The 13,025-nt window shown below is 39.6% G+C and overlaps 1 pseudogene; it reads left to right on the top strand.

Annotated features, from left to right (window-relative positions):
• The first annotated feature begins 10,063 nt into the window (after nt 1-10,063).
• LOC125817978 (protein THYLAKOID ASSEMBLY 8, chloroplastic-like) lies at nt 10,064-10,615 on the top strand (annotated as a pseudogene).
• The last annotated feature ends 2,410 nt before the right edge of the window (nt 10,616-13,025 follow it).

Raw genomic sequence — 13,025 nt, forward strand, 5'->3', positions numbered from 1 at the left:
CACATGAATGTCATAGGGCTGAGAGTCTTCCCTTTATCATTGATCGATGATGTTGCGGTGTGGTTTTCTGAGCTTCCATATAAATCAATTCATACATGAAAGCAATTTCATAAGGTGTTCATGGCAAAGTACTTCCCATTGTCTAAGAAGCCAAACCACATGGAAAAACTGAACAACTTTGTAGCACTACCTCGAGAGTCTGTGAGTAGTTCATGGGATAGGTTCACTGCATTCATAAGAATTGTCCCAAATCACCGCATTGATGATGAGTCGTTGAAGGAATACTTCTACAGAGGTCAGGATGACAATAGAAAGGTCATCATTGATACTATCGTTGGGGTTCATATGGTGAGTGTACATTTGAGTAGATCGCTGATAAATTGGAGAAGATTTCCCGAATTAACAAAGCTTGGTACACTAGAAAGTCAGAAACTGGGAGAAGCGCATTTGTAGTTCAATATGCACCTAGTCAATATGCCGATGACATTCGTGAGGAGATGGCTCAGATGAGGACCAAACTAGGGTTGGTGTTTAAGTATCTGACGAGAGGCATCGAAAAGGTAAATACGGAAAATACCTAACTAAAACTCCACCACCACCAGTTGAGGAATGCTACTATGAGGAGGATGCTTATTTGGTGAATGATGAGACGGAGGCTTTCTGAGCCAATGCCCAAGGTTCCAACTCGAATAATTGGTACCAAGGTCAAGGAAACCAAGGTCCGAACTATGGTACGTACGGGATGGGAAAAATAATCGCGACAACAACTACAACTGAAACAAGTATGGCAACAGAAACGAGAGAGTTGGGCCTTATATTCCACCAGCAAAATCTGGTAATAGGGAAGTTGGGGGTAGTATGTCATGGATTGAGGATATGATGTAGAAAATGATGAAGAGGTTCGATGTGACTCATGATAATGTGAAAGATATGCGGAATGACTTGTGTGGAATCAGTCAAAAAGTTGATGCACATGTAGTGTCTATAAAGCAACTTGAGCAGCAGTTTAATCAGTTGTCCACCACTATGAACCCACGTCAACCTGGCACTTTCTAACAACACCATCCAGAATCCGAAGAATGATGAGCATTATATGGCAGTCACAACTCGAGGAAGTAAGCAGACCATTGATCCCTTTATGCCATCTGAGCTTGAAATTGTGGTAGAAAGAGAAGAAGATGTGAGTGAGGTTACTAGAGATGAGATTGAGGTTACTGGAGAGTCCAAAAATTCTACAGAGAAAGAAGCGGAGATAACCCAAAAAGTTGTTCCCATGCCTAGACCTCCACCTCCATTCCCACAGAGGTTGGTAAAGAAGACTGAAGAAGGAAAATACTACAGGTTCATTACTATGTTGAAATAGCTTTCCATTAATATTTCGTTGATAGAAGCTTTGGAGCAAATGCCTAGGTATGCAAAGTTTATGAAATATTTGGTGACTAAGAAGAGGGCTGTCAGATTTGAGAATGATGAAAGGTTGCACCACTGTAGTGCTATTGCTAGTAGGTCACGTGTGCAGAAGAAATAGAATCCTGGTGCTTTCACTATTCCTTGTACTATTGGATTGTTGCATTTTGCAAAGGCGTTGTGTGATTTGGGTGCTAGCATTAATCTGACGCCATTGTCTATCTACAAGAAGTTGGGTTTAGGGGATCCAAAACCTACTGCGATGCGACTACTCATGGCCAATAAAACTGTGAAGAAGCCCATTGGTGTTTTCCAAGATGTACTTTTGAAAGTGGAGTTGTTTATCTTTCCGGGGATTTTGTGATACTTGATTATGAGGTTGATTTTAGGGTCCCATCATCTTAGGGAGACCATACCTTGTTGCTGGGCGTGCCTTGGTCGATATGGAGAGAGGGCAGATGAAGTTTTAATTGAATCATGAAGAGGTTACTTTCATCATCTATAGGTCTATGAAGTAGGTAAGCGATCTCAAGTCAGTATCAGTGGTAAATCATATTGGGGAGCGAGGTTCTGATGTGTCTATTGGGTGTTGATGCACTGGCACGTAATGATGAATTTTGAGGGTGATGTTATTGAAGACTATGATGAACTAGTCGCCGCACTTGATAGGTTTTAATTTCGTTCCAAACCAAAGAAATTGTAGTTAGACATGTAGAATCGTGACTCTCCACCCGCAAAACCGTCTATAGAAGAAGCTCCAAAATTGAAGCTTAAGGCTCTACCATCGCATTTGAGGTATGTATTCTTGGGGAGAGATGGCACTTTACCGGTAATTATTATGGCAGATTTGAGTACAGTACAGGTAGAGGCATTGGTTTCTATGTTGAAGAGGTTCAAGCAGGCTATTGGATGGACTATTTCTAACATTATTAGGATTCCTCCTGACATTTGTTCTCATAAAATCCAACTCATGCAGGACAACAAGCATAGTATCGAGCACCAAAGGAGACTAAATTCTCCTATGCAAGAGGTAGTGAAAAAGGAAATCATCAAATGCCTAGATGCTGAGGTCATATACCCCATTGTAGACAGTAGTTGGGTGTGTCTTGTTCAGTGTGTACCTAAGAATGCTGGGATGAATGTGGTTCCTAATGTGAAGAATGAGTTTGTTCTGATGAGGCCGTGACCGGATGGAGAGTATGCATAGACTATCGAAAATTGAATGCTTGGATAGAAAAGATCATTTCTTGATGTCGTTATAAGATGCTGGAGCGCCTTTTTGGTAAGGGTTGGTATTTCTCTCTTGATGGTATTCGGGCTACAATCAGATCTTCATTGCTTCGGAAGATCGAGAGAAAACCACCTTCACATGCCCTTATAGGACTTTCGCCTTCAAACGAATGCCATTTGGGTTGTGTAATGCTCCAGCGACCTTCCAGCGTTGCATGATGTCAATATTTTCTGGTATGGTAGAGGACACTATTGAAGTATTTATGGATGATTTCTCTATGGTAGGTGACTCGTTTGATGGTTGTTTGGATCATTTCGCTGAGGTACTTAAACGGTGTGAAGAGTGCAATCTTGTGCTCAATTGGGAAAAGTGCCACTTCATGGTGAAAGAGGGGATAGTTCTAGGTCATTGGATTTCTGAGAATGGTATTGAGGTTAATTGAGCTAAAGTTGAGGTAATAGAAAATCTTCCATTACCTATCTCTGTTAAAGGTGTTAGAAGTTTTCTTGGGCATGCAGGTTTCTATAGGAGTTTTATCAAGGATTTCTCTAAATGGCACACCCATTGTGCAAACTGCTCGAAAAGGAGTATAAGTTTAATTTTGATGATGCTTTTCTGAGAGCATTTGGAGAGTTGAAAGAAAAGCTAGTGTCCGCACCTATCATTATTTCACCGGATTAGGGGCAACAATTTGAGGTAATGTGTGATGCAAGTGGAGTAGCGCTTGGTGTAGTATTGGGACAGAGGCGAGAGAAGATTCTTCATCCAATTTATTATGCCAGCAAAGCTTTGAATATGGTTCAAAAGAACTATACAGTGACTGAACAGGAACTCCTTGCTGTGGTTTTTGCATTCGAGAAATTTCAATCCTACTTGCTTGTTACTAAGGTCATAGTGCATACTAACCATTCTGCATTAAGGTATTTGATGGCTAAGAAGGATGCAAAACCGAGGTTGATCAAATGGATATTGTTGATACAATAGTTCCACTTTGAGGTGAAAGACAGAAAGGGGACAGAAAATCAAGTTGCCGATCATTTGTCCATATTAGAAGGGGAAGCTATGCTACAGTTAGGGGATAGGGCTGAAATTAATGATGCATTCCAAGACGAACAGGTATTGGCTGCTTCTTGTGATCTTATCCCTTGGTTCACAGATTTTACTAATTACTTGGCAAATGATTTGGTTCCATCGGAGTTGTCATTCCACCAAAGAAAGAAGTTTATGTATGATGTGAAGAAGTTATTTTGAGATGAGCCTTACTTGTTTCGTATGTGTGATGATGGGATTATACGTCGTTGTGTGCCCGAGGTTGAGATAATGAGTATACTAGAGGCGTGTCATTCATCACATGTTGGTGGGCATCATAGTGGTATTCAGACTGCTCATAAAATCTTGCAGTGTGGATATTACTAGCCTACCATCCACCAAAGATGCTCATGATTTCGCCAAGTCGTATGACCTTTTTCAAAGAGAAGGAGGAATTTCAAAGAGGCAAGAGTTTCCTATGAATTAGATATTGGTGATTGAGTTGTTTGATGTTTGAGGCCTTTACTTCATGGGTCCATTTGTGAGTTCATATGGGATGAAGTATATTCTGGTTGCGGTTGACTATGTATCAAAATGGGTGAAACCAATTGCGCTTTCAAACAATGAGGGTAAGAGTGTCACCGTATTCTTCAAAAAGAGTATCTTCTCCAAATTTGGTACACCTAGGGCGATTATCAGCGATGGTGGTTCCCACTTTTGTAATAAGTTGTTCAAGGCATTGCTAGAGAAATATGGCATCCTCCACAATGTAGCCACCCCTTACCATCCATAGTCCAGTGGGAAAGTTGAAGTGTCAAAAAGAGAGATAAAGCAAATTCTTTCTAAGACTGTGAATGACAACAGAACAGAATTGTCAAGGAGGCTTGATGATGCTCTATGGGCCTATCTCGCAGCTTTCAAGACTACCATAGGTATGTCCCCTACCAACTTTTATATGGGAAGTTATGTCATTTAACAGTAGAGCTAGAGCATAAGGCAATGTGGGCGCTAAAAAAGTTGAATTTGGATTGGGGTGCTGCATCGAGTCAAAGAGGTAGTGACATGAATGAGATTGAAGAGTTTTTCCTAAAAGAATATGAAAGTTCAGCCTTGTACAAGGAGAAGATGAAAAAGTATCATGACCAAAATATTGAAAAGCGTGAATTTGTTGTGGGTGATCTGATGCTTCTATTCAACTCAAGTCCGCGTTTGTTTCCTGGCAAGCTCAAGTCCAAGTGGACTGGTCCATTCCTAGTCACTCAAGTATTTCCACATGGAGCAGTTGAGCTCGAGAACAAGGAGGGAACAAGGTTCAAAGTGAACGGGCAAAGAATCAAGGTCTACATGGGAAAATCGGAGAATGTGCAAGAAGTGATCAAGGCCTACTATCTTGATGAAGTCTGAGTAATCAAAGAGGCATGCGTCGTGCCGCGACGTTAAATCAAGAACTGCTTGGGAGGAAACCCAAGATGTGCAACCTAGCCAACCATAGGTTTTTTTCATTATAGGAGTTTTCTTCTTTTATTTTGATTTTTGTAGCTCTTTAGTTAGGTATTTTATTTTTGTAATAGTGTTAGCTAGATGTAGAATAGGGTCCGTGTCTAAAAAGTGTCCAGAAAATGTAGAAAGCAAGCCCTAATGGTTGCTATGTGTGCAGGGGCGAAAGGTAAAATCTGCAGAAAAATAGATGTGCAGAGGTCTATGGACCCCATTGATGGTCTGTGGGTCCATCCACGGACCGTGAATAGCATCAGTAGACCCCAGGTAAGTTTTCCCAAAAGTTTAAGTGTTAGAGTAACCTACGGACTACGGTCCATAGGTCGACCCACGGACCATCAACGGGGTCTTGTGGGTTCAAAACCTAGGGTTTGCCCCACTCGACCCGGACACCTTTAAAACAAAATCACTCATTTTTAATTCATTCACCCCATACAAAACTCCCTCCCAACCTTTTTAAACGCCTTTCTCTCCCACATTCACTCCATTACATGCTCATATCCCACTGATCAAGTCCATTCACTTCCCCATATTCCCCAAATCATCTTTCTATCTTACAAATCCCCCATCTCCATTCCCCAACAATTATACAAGTCCATGTTCGGTGTCAAAGGGCTAGCAAAAGGTGTTAGGAGTTCATTCGCATCACACACTCACCATAGTTGTATACTTGTAAGGTATGTTCATTTCACTTTGAAGTTTTTCATAGTTTACATTTGAAATCACAACAATGAACTTGACCTTGGGTTGTTAATTCAATGTTTGTTTGTGAAAATGTATGCTATAACACCCTTGGTATGATGGTATGTGAGTGTGTAATTACTTAAAACCAAATATATCAGTTAATAGGCCGAATTGGAAGTTTTGACTTAGGGTTCATAGGTTTCGGTGTGATAATCTGTAAATTCTTGTGAACCACCGTGTGGACTACGGTCCGTCATTCCATCGACAGACCATTCTGCACATCCGTGGTTCCTACATTAGAGACTAAATTTTAGGTACTCTGACCTACGGAGGGGACCTACGGACCGTAGTTCGACCCATGGACTATAGGTACCCACCGTAGGTGGACAGTTGTCACAACCCAAAAGTACCCCCTAGACGTAAAATGGCGTACTTGACCCCGAAAGAATCTCACATAATCCCTTAGCATGATCATAACATAAGATAATACAAAAGTACGAGAAATTTAAAACTTCTTTAAAACCATACAATCGAAAACATTTTCATAAGAAAGTAAAGTCTTTACTATAAACTTTGTCTCAAACCATCTATTAAACTATTGAATAAAACTCTTGGGACGCAGCCCATACAAAGTCTAAAACATTAAGAAATGACATAAGGAAATAATGGGTTTGTCCTCGAAGCTATGAGGACTCACCAAATCTTCAAGTCTTCTTGCTCCTTAGAAACCTAGTCTTCAAAGGAACTCCATCTCTGAAACCCTACATTTGATTAGAATGTAGACAATATACGTTAGTACAAAATGTACCAAGTATGAAAGATAGCACAACATCATAAGAGCATCTCAAAATGGTTAGTCAACATAAGACATAACATAAGAGATAATAACATGGTCATAGCACAATCTCCAACATAAGCATCGTATCATCATAAGTCAACATAAGACATAGTTAATGAGCATAGGAGATCATTCATGATCATGGCATAGTCTTTACTTAGACTTTCATGCTTACATACTTCAACCTTTAGTCTTTCATATTACAAGAGAACTACTTCACAAGCCACCTCAATTCATACTAGTGCAAGGGAAGAATAGCATCACATAATACCATCCAAGCTAAGTACCTCTTCTTGGTCATTCTTGGGCATAGTCCACATTCATAGTCAAGACCTAGGTATTTATGTCATAGGAGCTCTATACTCCTAAGTAACCTCAAAGCACACTTGTGCAATGCATGTGTGGCATCCCATAATACTACACACACTAAGCATATCCTTGAAGTCACCATATTCATGCTTACTAGTCATAGGTGTCACTATTGACCTCTTTCATATAGACAACGAACTATCAACTTAAGTCAATCATATCATGGAAGGCAACTCTAGTAACAATCCAATCTACGCATACATCACATAAGAGGACACTTTATAAGTAGCTTCAATTCATACTTGTGCCATTTATGAATGGCATCCCATACTGCCATTCACACTAAGTACTTCCTTAGGCTATCTTACTCAATGAATACTATTTGTCATATTAGACTATCAAAGAATAGCACCCTACTATGCTAGACCTAACTACCATGATAAGACACATTATCATGCAAACCAACCTATACAAGGAAGAGTACGAGTACCACAACCTAGCTACCATGCAAACATTCAATATAATGCAAATGCATTCTACCCTTAAGGGATTATGAATCATCAACCCTAAGCTACCCTTAGGAGAGTATGGTGTCTCAATTTTAAGCTAACCTTAGGAGAGTATAAATCCTCAATCCTAAGCTACCAAGAAGTGGTCTTGGCCTAACCAAGTCATGCTACCATGGAGGCATTCTAACAATGCTAGTCCAAGCTACCCTTAGGAGAATATAGATCCTCAATCCTTAGATGCATGCCTACTCTAATGCAAGCTATCTGGAAAAGAATCCTACCAATGCTAATTCAAGCTAACCTTAGGAGAGCATAATTCCTCAATTCCAAGCTACCATGAGAACTACTAACCTATGCTATTTAAACAAGCTATACATAAAGGGATCATATGTCACAACTTCAAGCTATTCTGTTCTAACATGCTTTGATTCATTTTAGGTGATTAACCCTTCTATCTAGAACCAATATATGTGAAAGGACCTTTCACATTCTACATACATGCATTCATGTAGTTCTAGGTAGGTCATGTGGGTAAAAAGCCTTCTACCACAACACTATCTATTTTGTATACCAATTCTATGAAAACTATCTCATCATATTAGACTTACTCTATACGCCCTAGTGATAAACATTATGACTGCAATCCCTACTATCAAGCTTTACTCCACAATCATCATACTAGACTAGATCACAAGACATATTAGTCACAAGCCCTAGTCATAAGAAATTCTAAGCATAATTCATCATAAAGTCCCAAATTCAATCATTACAATTCATGGTCTATCATACATACATAAATCTATTTCAATTCATGATTTCATATTCCCATTCTTGAATAAGCTCTATACATGATAACAATTTTAGAAGATCTACCAAGAATCATCAATTTCTCATCATAAGGCATAAACCCACATACTTTGATTTCTAGGGTTAACCATGGAATTCACATAAATTCTTCATAATATCATGAATAAACACTAAATTAACCATAAATAAGTATTATCCAACTAATTGAAGTCATACCCAACTAAACCCACTTATTGGAAGAAACCCTAGCTTAGATTGGGGTTCTTCTTCACAAATTTGGTGAATTTCTGGGGGACTCTATGGGTGGAAGAACCCATAGATGAAAAGATAAACATACCTTCAATAAAATCCCCACACAAACCTTTTACAATGGAGCCTTTGTTCTTGACCTTAGCTTCAAGCTCTAGCTTCTTCTTCAATGGAGGTTTTCTAGAGAGAAATATTTAGGAGGGGAGAACTTTTGGGATCTTTTGGGGTTTCGATTCTAATGACTTAATTGGGGTGGTAAATGACTTAAAATATTTTATATAGGTGTATAAAATCAGTATAAAATGGCCCCCACTTAAAACTAATTAAAAGGGAAATTACTAAATGACCCTCGACTAGGAAGCCCCATCCCAGGGACTACGGCCACTTTGATGGCTCGTCGAAGGGCACCACGGCCTGTGGTGGTGCCCGTGGTCCCTTGACCAGTAGCCTTCCCAACTTTTCATGCCTCCCATGAGTCTATGGCATGACCATGAGACCTCCCACGATCTGTGGTCAAGACCACAAGTCGTGGTGATGGTCGTGGTCTTGGGGCAGTAGCCTTGCCTCAAGGTCTTGCCTCCCACATTTCTAAGGGGACTTCACGAGCCCCTTCACAGAGCGTGGTCAAGACCACTAGTTGTGAAGGTGGTCGTGGTTCTTGGGCAGTGCTTGGCCAAGGTTGGGCAACCTTGGCCTTTGGCTTAGGCTTTGCCCCCTTGCCTTGGCACTTGCCGTTGCTACCCTCACCCAATCCTTAGGTGGTCTTCTAAACTACGGGGTCAAACACGTTCCTTGACTTTTAACACCTAAACCTCTTATTCGAAGTAAGGAAAGTCTCATCTATGACTGTATTCCTCTTACATCATACTCTATAACTTTAGCTTGAGGCTCTAGTTTGGTCTACTAGTTTCTGGGGCATTACAATATCCCCCCCTTGGGAACATTCGTCCTTGAATGACGATTCTGAACACTTCATAAAGTAAACGACTCTAGACTAGCAGCCCATCTTACATGCAATACATCTAAATGCACACAACCAAGGAGGAAAACTTCAACTCCAAGCTAAACATACTCAATGCAACACAAGGGAGTAGGAACTACTTCTACCAACCCAACATGCATGAAAATCTATAGGGAAAAAGGACAAATATACCCCGAATTATCGTAAATGGTATGTGTATACCCTTCGTTATACTTTTAGGATGTTAGTGTTGTTACCGTCCAAATTTTGGTCCATATATACCCTTTATACTAACGGTGGTACACGTATCTCAATCTTAACTGTCGATTCGTTCTTTGTTAAATTTCTATCCAAAATTTGAAAAATCCCACCCAAATTATTAAAAAATCCACCCGAATTATTGAAAAAATCCACCCAAATTAATATAACCCAAAACCCCCAATTAATTCACTTAATTTCAAATCAAGAGACTTGTTTAGTAGCATTCTTTCCCCAATCTTCATCCCCAAATCATTCTCATTCTCAAGTGAAATTCCCCTATAGTCAAAGGTCGATCAAGCATCGTCGCAATCCAAGAGATTCAAGCTCTAAACGAGCTCAAAGAACTGACCCTTCCCAAATCGAAGCTCAAGACTCAAAAACCTTAAATTGTCTCATCAAAACAGATCTAATTGCAGCCTACAAAGAACTTCTACGACAAGACCTTTGCGATTTGGCCCTCAAAGTATTACCAGTCGTTCAATTGGAATGTGATGTCCCTGATTTGGGGTTTATGCTGATATGGTCTTAGTTTTGACCCGAAGGGTTTTGCTGAACATATATATCGATGAATTGATTTGTAATTTGGAGTAAGTGAGGATGATTGAATGTGATGATAAGTCATTGGTAAGGTTGGTGAGGGTGTTGGTTGAAGGTGAACATGTGGAATCTATTGTTAGGGTTTAAGAATTGATGAAAAAAATGGATGGGGTTCTAGATTTGAGATTGACGAATATGTAGGTAAGGTTTTAAGAAGGGGGTTTAAGAGATTTGGGAAAGAAGAAATGGTTGATGGAGTTGATCAATAATTACAGAGATTGTCGAGATTAGTTTAGGGGAAACGTTAAATTTTTACAACTTCCACTGATTTTGTTTTGTTTGGGTGTGGGTATTTTTTATTTGGGTGGATTTTCAATAAATCGGGTGGGTTTTTTTTTTTGATAGAAATTTATTAAATATCGGGTCGGCTGATAGGATTAAGACACATGTATCACTGTTAGTATAAAGGGTATATATGCATCAAAATTTGGACAGTAAGGGTACTAACAACCTAAAAGTATAACGAATGGTATATACATACCATTTACGATAGTTCGGGGACATATATGTCTATATCTACTCATTTACAAGGAAGAACTAACATCTCCTAGCTAAAACATGCTCAACACACATTCATGGAGCCTAAATGCAATTTACTCACAAAAGTCATTTATTCAAGGAGGAATCTTTCAACTCCAAAACTAAGGCATGCTCATATAATCATCTCATGAAGTCTATATGCAACTCTACTCAATGCACTTCAACATGAGGAAAAACAATGCATACAAGTCATTTCTAACAAGACCTACGCATTTTCATGAACATGCATATAAGGAAATCATGGCAACACATAATCATATAATAACCTTATTAGATAGGCACACTATCTCTCCCTTGGGAGTAAGCCTACACGCTTCTAAACATCATTCATACTAAAGACAACTTCAAGTCCAACATAACAAGTCACAAAATACAACAAATCCGGAAATTTGCTAAAGCATAAAACACATACCGGAAAGGACATAAGGAGATCACTCTTGATATTCTCTAGATTGGAGAGCATAAAACCTATTCTTCTTTTGAGGCTCCTCATCCTCACTACTAGTGGCAACTTGCTTACCCCCTCTTCTTGTAACTTTAGCCTGTGGACAATTTTTCATCATGTGGCCACTCTCACCACAACTAAAGCAACCTTTTTTACCGGCCAAACACCTACCCTAATGCCTCTTACCACACCTAGCACAAGAGGGCCATAGGGACTCATTACTTATCCATTGTGGCCTAGGGATAGACACCATCTCATCCTTATGCTTAGGAGCATTAGAAAATCCTTATCCAAAAAAGTTTTGTCGATTTCTAGAGCGACCATGACCATCAGACCCATCATGAAAGGACTTATCACCATCCATCCTAGACCTTTTTTTCTCCCTAGCTTTCTCCTTCTTGAATTTTGACTCTTCCATTTGTTGGGCAAATATTATGAGACGTGAGATATCCATATCATCAACAAGCATTGTTGTACGGCATTCTTTTTCTACTATATTGGACACCCCCGTCATAAACCTATTCATCATATCCCTTGGATTTTCTACCAAAGATGGAGCATACTTAGATAAAAGAGTAAATTTCAAGGCATACTCTTTGACACTCATGTTACCTTGCTTAAGATTGATGAAGTCATCCAACTTAGCCTCCCTCAACTCCCGAGGAAAGAACCTATCAAGGAAAGTTGACTTAAATGCTTCCCACTCTATAGGACTCGCTTCTACTGGCCTTCTATCTTTCCATTGCTCATAAAATATTTGGGCAACATCTTTCAATTAATAAGAGGCTAGTTCTGCATTCTCTATGGAAGTCACCCACATGATAGCAAGTGTCTTATAAACCTCTTCTATGAACCCATTTGGATCCTCTTCCACCTTGGAGCCACTAAGCTCTGGAGGGTTCATCCTCAAAAACTCTCTCAATCTAGAAGCAGTTATCCCCCTTATTGGGTTTGCCAGAGCCACAACATCTCTATTGGCTTGCGATGTCAAGGCTTGAGCCAACAATTGCATAGAAGCCCTAAACTCCGCAAGAGTGACATTCTCAATTGGAGGATCATTTGGAGCTTGAGGAGGAGCTAGGCTTGGAACTTGGAGAGGAACCTTTTGCTCCTCATCACCTTCCTCAACTCTCCTAGCATTTGCCCTTGTATTGGCCATACCCTAAGAAACCATAGGCATGGATTAAAAAAAGAGCCTACTAAAGCCAAACTCTATGGAACGACTAAGAGAACGAAAAAGTGAGATTTCCTAAACATCCAATAACCTCATATTCATATATGTGGCGCAATTCACATTTATGAACAAGATTCTACTAGACGTGGTTTCAGACAATCCTAGAACCATTCTAAACCTTGTGCTCTAATTACAAAGTTTGTCACGACCCAGGGGTACCCCCAAGACGTAACATGGCGCACTTAACCCTGAAGGGGTCTCATACAAGCACTTAGCATGTTCCTAACATAAGATAATAGAAAAGTACGGGAAATTTAAAACTTCTTTAAAACCATACAATTGAAAACATTTTCATAAGCAAGTGGAACTATTTACTATAACCTTTGTATCAAACCATCTATTAAACTCTTGAAAAAAAACTCTTGGGACGCAGCCCATACAAAGTCTAAAACATAAAGAAATGACATAAGGAAATAATGGGTTTGTC

Source organism: Solanum verrucosum, unplaced genomic scaffold (assembly GCF_900185275.1).
Source record: "Solanum verrucosum unplaced genomic scaffold, falcon-dt-bn FXZP01001304.1, whole genome shotgun sequence".
Lineage (NCBI taxonomy): Eukaryota > Viridiplantae > Streptophyta > Magnoliopsida > Solanales > Solanaceae > Solanum > Solanum verrucosum.